General features: G+C 37.4%; 1 long non-coding RNA gene across 1 annotated transcript; it reads right to left on the bottom strand.

Moving 5' to 3' along the window:
• Positions 1 to 1,394: 1,394 nt before the first annotated feature.
• Positions 1,395 to 7,091, bottom strand: LOC107829887 (uncharacterized). Its single transcript, XR_001658033.2, has 2 exons — positions 5,282 to 7,091; positions 1,395 to 1,689 (listed from the first exon to the last, which is right to left on the bottom strand). It is a non-coding gene; the product is annotated as an uncharacterized LOC107829887 (long non-coding RNA).
• Positions 7,092 to 9,773: the final 2,682 nt, after the last annotated feature.

Genomic DNA, 9,773 nt, shown 5'->3' with positions numbered 1-9,773 from the left:
AAGAAGGACGGACCTTAAAATAAGAGTACAACTAATTTTGGATTGAAGACTCTCCAAACACAATTAAACAAGCCACTTTGCGAAAAATAGCCCTATTTTGCAAAACGACCGATGTGGCCAAAGGTGGCTAAAGATGCAAGATTTGGCTACTACCCTCGAAGACAAGAACCTAAGACTCACTAGGAAGACCGGTCCCTATGTACGTTGCCTACGTATCATGCCCCGAAAGACGAGAATCAGGTGCGTGTAGTTCGGAAAGAATGGATACCGGCGAGAATTAAAAAAAATAACTAATTTAGAGAAAATATATTTTTTTTTTTTTTGAAAAGTGATGAAACATGTAAAATCTTTTTGGATTTTCTTTTTCCTTTTTTTTGATTTTTTTTGGAAAAAGATGGGAAAGTACAAAATCTTTTTGGATTTTTCATTTTTTTTGTCTTTTTCTTAAAACGATTGTGAAAGAAAAACATAAATGGGCCCTACTTGCTTTATTTTTACACTCCACCCTCTGTTTTCTCTCATTTATCCTCAATGGTCTGCCAAATGACCCCTTTTACCCTTGAAGATTGCAACATGTAGCACATAGGATGCATTAAGATGGTCTTTTATTTTTAGGATACACCTGTCCAAGACGGACCCAACCCTTGTGTTGAGTCCCCAAAGTCAAATGCACATAATGTAAACCAGAGTTCCTATTAGGGATCCGTCACGAGGCTGTGTTATTCTAGGTTTAAAACTTGGGTGTATTGTTCTAGACCTGGCTTACCCGAGTGGACAACTCGAGCCGAGAGGGGCAGCGTACCAGTAACCAGAAGATCATCCGGCTTTGCAATTTGCCTAAACCTCATTCTAAATTGGGATATGACACTAACAGAAAATAAGTCATGCCAGCGTGAACCTCCTAGAAGATTAGAAGAGAAGGGTTTTGCAACAGTTTATATACAGTTCAAATAATATCAAAGCGGTAAAAAACGACATTTAGCACATTAGGCCCAAGCATGTAATAAAAGTCAGATAATAAACAGAAGTCAAATATAACAATTATTCTAAGCTAGAATTCTTGAACCCTGAATCAAAGATTCTGGGTTCGATCCCCAGCAGAGTCGCCAGAGCTGTCACACATCCTTTTTCTACCCGAAAGGGATGGGAGTTTTTCCAATTAAAGTGACATTAATCGAAATGGGATTATTTATTTAAGTTCAGAATCACCACTTGGGATAATTTATGGTGTCCCAAGTCACCAGTTTAAAATCCCGAATCGAAGAAGTTTTGTCACGACCCCGGTTCGCCCTTCGTGAACCATCGTGATGGCACCTAGTCTCTACGACTAGGTAAGCCTACACTTGCGGAAGATAACCAAAACTTGCAGAAGTAAAATAATTTAAAAATAGAAATAAGGCAATAACAGTGTTTAAATGTGCCACTCGGCGTACACCATATATATAAATCTAAAAACCAATATCCAAATCCAAGACCCGGAAACCCACGAATCACAAGCTAAGAAAAAGAAATACTACATAGCTCTAACTCCGAAATTGTCTAATAAGAATAGAAAGTACAGAATGGCTAAATACTAGAAAGCATGAACAGAAAGGGACTCCTTGGTCTGCAGACGTGGGAAATGTACCTCGAAGTCTCTAAGTAGTCGTCTCCCTCAAGGATAGTAGGCCTGAGTAGAAGTACCTGGATCTGCACATGAAAAATATGCACAAAAGAGGCATGAGTACACCATAGCGGTACTCAGTAAGTGTCAAGCCTAACCTCGGTTGGGTAGTGACGAGGAAGGTCAGGGCGCTACTGAGATTAAATACAATATAAGGGTTAACAGTGTGGAATAAAACAATATAAATAAGTGCAATAGTAAGAAATAGCATAGAATTGACAGAACAACAACAATTGGAATAAAGACAAAACAAGCCACGGAAAGAAATACAGCTCAACACAGAGATAACAATCGGGGCACCTTCTAGGATACCGTCCTGTAGTCCCAATTACAACTGTCCAGTAGATCTCCCGGGATACCGTCCCGTAGTCCATCATATATATGTCCGAAGGATTTCTCGGGATCTCGTCCCGTAGTCCAACTATCAATGCGCGAGGATCTACCGGAATCCCGATTGGTAGTCCTAAATGTAATTACCCAGTACTGGGGGAATCTACCGGGTGCATTCCCATAGTTCCATATAACTGTACAGGGCGATCTATCGGGAATCTAACCTGCAGTCCCAAAGTAAATGTGTAGGGGGGTCTATCGGGAATCTAACATATAGTCCCAAAGTAAACAGACAAGGGGGAGCTACCGGAATCCCACATCCGTAGTCCCAATGTAAATACACAGCAGCAGCAAGAAGATATACAGAAATGGCAAATTTTCATATTAAGGCAATAAGTGATTCTAGCCTAGCATGCTGCACAGAATTCAAGTAAGGCAGGTTGAATCAAATAAAGCAATTAAGTCACTTAGACATGCTTTCCTAACCTAACAATAGGCTTAATAGTGCAAGTAATAGAAACAGGATAGGAAACATGCTAGTATTTACTTAAAGAAAATCGGATTTCCAACAATTAGCACAAGTACGCACTCGTCGCCTCACGTACAAGGCATTTCAATTACCAAACATACCAATCCTAAGGGGAAGGTCCCCCCCCCCCACAAGGTTAGACAAGCCACTTACCTCGAACCAGCTCAAAGTCAACCCGAAACCACTCTCTTGCCACGAGTACTCGACTCCAAATGACCCAAATCTATTCAATTCAATCGCATAACGTAAATAACACTTCAAGCAACTGATTCTACAATTAAATTCTAAGCTAAAACGTAAAATTATGTAAAATGACCAAAATGCCCCTCGGCCCACGTCTCGGAATTGGGTAAAATTTATAGTTTCAGAATCCTCACACTCTTACGAGTTTAAAAATTGTCCAAATCCGATTTCAAATCCCCAATCAAAACACAATTCTTTGCCTAAGAACTTTTCCCCAAATTTTCATACAAATTTCAAAATTAAAGGATGAATTCATGTTTAAAATAATGGGTTACAAGCAAAAATGAGTTAAGAATCGTTACTCAATCGATATCTTTGAAAATACCTCAAAATCTCGCTCAAATCCGAGCTCCCAAGCTTAAGTTTTGATAAAAATGGATAAAGCCCTCGATTTTGAAATCTTATATCTGCCCAGAAAATTCCTTCTTCGCGAACGCGGTCAAAGCCTCGCGTTCACGAAGCATAAAATAACTTTGACCATTTTTCCTTCTTCGCGAACGCGTCTCTCACTCCGCGAACGCGATGCCTTGCACAGACGAACCTTCGCGAACGTGATGCACAAAACTCCACTGGGCCATTTCCTCTTCTGTGAACGCGAAGCCCAATCACGAACACATAACACAACCATCCAGCCTATTCGCGAATGCGGAGGCCCTCTCGCGAACGTTAAGGCCAAACTTTTCCCCCAGTCCCATCTCCTCTTCGCGAACGCGAGAACCCACTCACAAACGTGATGAAGGAAACCAGAACTGATTGCTACAACATTTTTTGCAATTTCCTAAGTTCCAAAAATGATTCGTTGAGCATCCGAAACACACTCGAGGCCCCCGGGACCTCAACCAAACCTGCCAACCAATCCTAAAATATCATTCAAACTTGTTCCAACCTTTGGAACGCTCAAAACAACATCAAAATGCCTATTTTTCATCGGATTTAAGCTTAAAATTCCAAAAACTCTAAAAACACACTTTCGATCAAAAAGTCTACCAAACCTCGTCCGAATAACCTGAAATTTTGCAAACACATCCCAAATGATATGACAGAACTACTGCAACTCTTGGAATTCCATTCCGACCCTCGGATCAAAATCTCCCTATCGAACCGGAACTTCAAAAATTCAACTTCTGGCATTTCAAGCCTAAATTAGCTACAGACCTCCAAAACACACTCCGAACACGCTCCTAACCCTGAAATCACCCAACGGAGCTAACAGAACCATCGGATTTCCATTCCGAGTCCGTATTCACACAGTTCCGACTACGGTCAACTATCCAGCACTTAAGCTCTCATTTAGGGACTAAGTGTCCCAAAACTCTCCGAAACTCAAAATCGACCATCACGGCAAATCAAAATAGCAGAAATAAACTTGGGAAAAGCAGTTAATAGGGGATCAGGGCGTTAATTCTTAAGACGACCGGCCAGGTTGTCACAAATCCGGGTAAGGAATTCTGTTAACCCGGGAGAAGGTGTTAGGCATTCCCGAATTCCGTGGTTTTATTACGGTCGCTCAACTATTGTTATTGGCCTAATTATCTGAGTAATTACATATTTTATACCTATTGTGTATTTTTAAACTTTGACCGCTTTTAATTATTTATGAAAGTATTCTGGAACAAGTTACGATTGTCGTACACTTGTTGGTTTGGTACACATTGTGAATCGTGTCACGGGAACCGTATCCATGATCTACAACATATTTAATTTATTAACATTATTAGAAGTTATGGCTGTGTCACATGAAATATGCACCCGGATTTGGAAATTACGTATCATAACCATGTCGCAAAAACCGTACTCATAGTCACGATAATTCATTATTACTAATCGCGCCTAAAGCAAGCTACGATATTCACAAGTTACTTTCCTAAACTACTTTAAGATTAGGGTGAGGCTACGAATTAAGAATATAAAATATAGAAAAATGGGTCAACTTAACAGAACACCAAATCCATAAGATTTAATTGAAAAACAATCGGCCCCAAATTCCATTCACATCTTCATTTTTGTAAATTGTTCAAATCTGATCCCCACATCATTAGTGAACAGTGTTAAACTGGCTACTTTACAATCGGACCTAATATTGAAAGGATATTCTTTTAACGTCAGCTCAAACTCCTTCTCACAACAAAGCAAGCTAAAGGAAATAAGTCCCAAGTTTCCAAAGGGGATCACAAACATAGAACAGAAGCAACAATAGTTTAAGAGCACTGAAACGATCACTAAACCAAACAAAACTTCAATTATTCATAATACCTAATCATTCACAATAATTATTCACATGAAAAATACCTAACTTCAATTATTCACATAATACCTAACTTCAATTATTCACATCAAAACACCTAATCATTCATAATAAATAAACAGTACCAACTCAAATCATGAAAAATTATATAACACATGAAGCATTCATAACACCTAATCACGTAGAATAAACAAACAACTCAATAATCAATCCCAAGAATCAACAAGCATATAACGTCAATGAAATAAGGAAGCAATGTCGAGAAATGGACCTTTCAATAGCTAAATATTCTTCAACTCAACAAGAACAGATATCTGCTGGACTTTTACGTGAAGTAACCACAACCGAAAATGACACCTAGAACTTCGACGGAGCTTTGAACCTCGACTAAAACTCTTGTATTTTCGGTCGTGTTTGGAGAGCTTTTGGAGGTTGTTTGGCTGTATTTTAGAACTGTTTTGTTGTGGCTTCAGGTGGTGTTTTTGTGGAGTTGAGACGGCGATGGAGGTGAAGGAGGAAGTCTGGTTCGTGGTTGTTCCAGCGAGCTGAGTCGAGGATGATGAAGAAGAAAGTCGTTGCTGCCGATTTTCAGAAATGGAGTCTCATTTTTATTGTGTGTGTTGTGTATGTGTTAGTTGTTGTTCGTTTTCTGGCGAGATCGAAGGTTGAAAAAGAATGACGTAGGGGGGGTGGTCTCTTGGGTTCCGCGGCTGCTTCAAGACTAAGGTTCTAGGTCTGTTCATTTTTTTTTGAAAGAGAAGATGAAACTTCTCTTCCGATGGAAACGGCTGGCCTTTCTGTTTTCGCCCTTTTTTTAGGTTGTCCCTAGAGTTAAGTCAAGGTGTTAGTCTTTTTTTAGGTTATTTTTCATTGGTACTCCCTCCGTTTTATAATAAATGAGGTACTTTCCTTTTTAGTCTGTTCCAAAACAAATGATGCATTTCTAAATTTGGAAATAATTCAACTTTAAACTCTTTCATTTTACCATTTACCCTTAATGAAAAACTTTTATAGTCACATAAATGTCATGGCCCCATAAACCTTTTACACCTTAAGCTTTTAAGACCACAAGTTTCAAAAGCCTTCTTATTTTTTCTTAAACTCCGTACCGAGTCAAACTACCTCATATAATATGAAACAGAGGGAGTATATAAGAGAGGAAAGGGTAAATGGGCTTGGACTTAGGAAATTGGGTTGGACCATGTCTTTTGGGTTTGAATTTAGGCTAAGGAGACCAAATAATATAATGTATCTATAAAGTGTAAAAATCAACCTTAATTAAAATAAACTAATATAAAACTAAATACTAAAAGTGAAACTAATTTTTGTATTTTCAAATGTTATAATAAAGTAAAAAATAGGAAGAATAGGCTACAGCCAAGGTAAAATTAAAGTACTATAAATTTAAATATACTAATTGACTTTAAACTAAAGATGAAAAATATTTTTTGTAATTTTTATTTTTTAATGATAAAATAAAGTAAAAGAGTCAAGACTATTTAAAATAACGATATTAAACCTAAACTTAACATTTAAACGCTAAAAATATATAAAATCTCGGGGAGGGTTAAAAATTACATGTTTACACTTTCCTAATAGCTTGATCTCCATCGCACGACTCCATGTGGAATAGTTTTCTGAACCAGTCAATTAAATTGAGATGATTGGAGGTGTCCGATGACTGAAGAAACAATGGTTGAGATCAGCTTTCGCCGCCATTGAGATTGCTGTGAATTTAAATAGGACAACGATTTCAACTCGCAATCACGTTTTTACTGCTATGATATCATGATGAAACTTGAATGAATCAATAATGGAGACCCTAATCTGATAATGCCATAACTGAACTTGAGAGAGAAGAGAAGAAGTAGAGTATTGTATTGAGAGAAAAAATGAAAATGTGTACTGTTACATGGAGCTAACAATACATATATAGAAAGCTCACTTCCACTAACCACCTAACTAACATTCCACGTGTTCACATATTTACTACTAACTAACTGAAATAATAAGCTCCTACTATTGCATACTAATGCTTCGTGTAATTCTCATTTTATCACATCTCCTCGTAAGCTCGTCTATTAAGCATACTAGTTCAACAAGTTTGAGATTTCACCTGAGATCAGTCCCATATAGGATCACATATTTGCTTGTTTGTTAATTTAAATTCACACATATTTGGACCCCATGCGTTACAAATTATTAGGATTATAACCCAGTCAAATCAGATAAAATCAAGTGGAAAATAGTTCCTGTTTGCATGGTAGTAAAAACTTGAAACCATATCTTCCCTTTCAATATTTATTACAACCCTTTTAGCTTTTCCACTAGCTCTTTTTTTAAGTAATCCTGTAGATTCTGTGCACTAAACCAAATCCCTGCTTTAGCTTTTTACGTAATATGTGTCATCATGTCAACATAATATGTGTAATTAGTTGATTGTACATTAATGAGAAAAATTGAAACCGTATCTTTCACAACATATATAAGTAACCTTTTCCCAGTGTGCCCTTTTGATTTCTCGTAATGTACTACTACTACTTGTCATTTTGTATAACAAATTCTTAGTGTTTAGCTGGTTCCCATTTGGTTCAGAGTACCTTTCAAGTTTGAGTTGATTGCTCCAGGTTTAAGATGTAAAATATATTCGAGTGGCTAGTAAGCAGCAAGTTTGGAATTAGAGGGGATAGAACATGAAATGTCATCGATTCAACCATTTAAAGATAAAGGCCAAATTATTGTTTACCTAAAAAAGGTCACTTTTAATAAGTAGAAAGCTAGTAGTAAAATATTTGTGTCACGACCCAATTTCCTCTCCGTTGGGTTTCGTGATGGCACATAGTCTTAGAGACTAGGTAAGCGTAACATATACTGAATATCAACCATAATAAAGAAAAGTCTAACAGTCTCGATATAGAAATCTTTGCAAAACTTACAAATTTTCAAAACCAGTAGTACAAGTCATAAGCTCTACAGAGTTGCAAGAAAACCTCTAAAATACAACTATCTCGAAATAAGAGTGAACAGTGTAAATAGAAAGTAAGAAGGTGACTCCGAAGGCTGCGAACGCAACAACAGGTTTATCTTGAGTCTCATCGGCAAGAATCCGCTCAGCTACTAACGATCAATATCTGGATCTATACACAAAAATGTACAGAAGTGTAGTATGAGCACACCACAGCGGTGTCCAGTAAGTATCAAGACTAACCTCGGTGGAGTAGTGACGAGGAACAGTCAAGACACCCACTGCTCTAATAAGCAGAACAAGTATAACTATAGAAATAACAGAACATGATGTGTACATAAAGACTACGAGATATGGCTAACAATACAGTAATTGCAATAAGGAAAGAAAACATCAAGTAACAGTGGAACACCATAATAAAAAACACAGAAAAGTGGATGAAAATACAACCCAAATTCAAAATCACAAATACAGTAAAGACAAGTCGTGACTCAGTAACTACGACAATTTTCACATTAGGTCTTAGCCAACAAACTTCAATCAATCAGTCAAATCCTTCAAGTGATAAAAATATTTAGAAATATACTTCCTTCAAATAAATATTTTTCTAAAATAGATCTTTCAAAATAAATACATTTCGAATATAATCTTTTCAAGTATATATCCTTCAAATATAAGTCATCATATGATACCTCATCTCATATTCATACAATACGAGTCTCAATGCCTGAACCCTAACACTTGGAATCATGTGCCCTCATCACACCTCATTATCTTACAGACAACTCACGCACCAAATAGAGCTACTCTCACATTAAAGGCAATTAAACAAGGGTGTGCGTCTATACTCAGCAATACCAAGAAGCCTCTTATCCGATAAGGGTGTAGCCACGTATATGCTTGTGCAAGTGTCCTAACATAGTTCATACCAGCTAGTAAGCATAAAGAAAGAACGAACAGCACGTAGAATGTCTATACAGGGATAGGATCAATGAAAAGCAGCAGCTCAGAACACAGTGATAATAACTGTGAATCTCCCAAGATACCGTCCTGTAGTCCCAAACATAAATATGTAGGGGGATCTATCGGAATACCGTTCCGTAGTACCAAAGTAAATATGCAGAACAAGGGGATCTACCGTGATACAATCCCGTAGTCCTAAACGTAAATATACATGGGGATCTACCGGAATACCGTTCCATAGTCCCAATGTAAATATGCAGAACAGGGGGATCTACCAGGATACCGTCCCGTATTTCCAAAGTAAATATGCAGCACAACCAACAGAATTAACAGTTACAGCACGGCAAAACCTGGTACGTCACCACAACAAGTACAACAACAAAAAAGACAATGATACAAAGTACGACGAGTAAATCAACTCAAGAACTTTAAATCACAAAGAAAAGGTAGAACCAGTTCACAAGGAATAACCATAGTAAAGAATGTTAGGCATAAAGGGAACAATTCAACAAGGGAGAACTAACATGTAGCAACGATCCCACAATATACAAGTCAACAATAAAGAAGCCAACACGAGTCAAATAGTTCCAAATAAAGGCAAGTCAACTAAGATATAGGTTATCTAAACTCCAATTAAGGCTAAACAATTATAGGATAAGACAATAATAATTTCAATTAAAGATAAGCAGCTATGAAAGATAGCATGACGATAGAAGAGGCAAAATCTTCAGTTAAGTCAAATAGGCAATAAGAGTGAATCCTGAAGCAATTAATTCTAACTAAAGCATGTAGAAGTGAAACCAGCAAATAGGAACTCAAACGCATCACGAACAAC

Source organism: Nicotiana tabacum, chromosome 11 (genome assembly GCF_000715075.1).
Source record: "Nicotiana tabacum cultivar K326 chromosome 11, ASM71507v2, whole genome shotgun sequence".
NCBI lineage: Eukaryota > Viridiplantae > Streptophyta > Magnoliopsida > Solanales > Solanaceae > Nicotiana > Nicotiana tabacum.
This window is presented reverse-complemented; position numbering and strand designations above follow the sequence as displayed.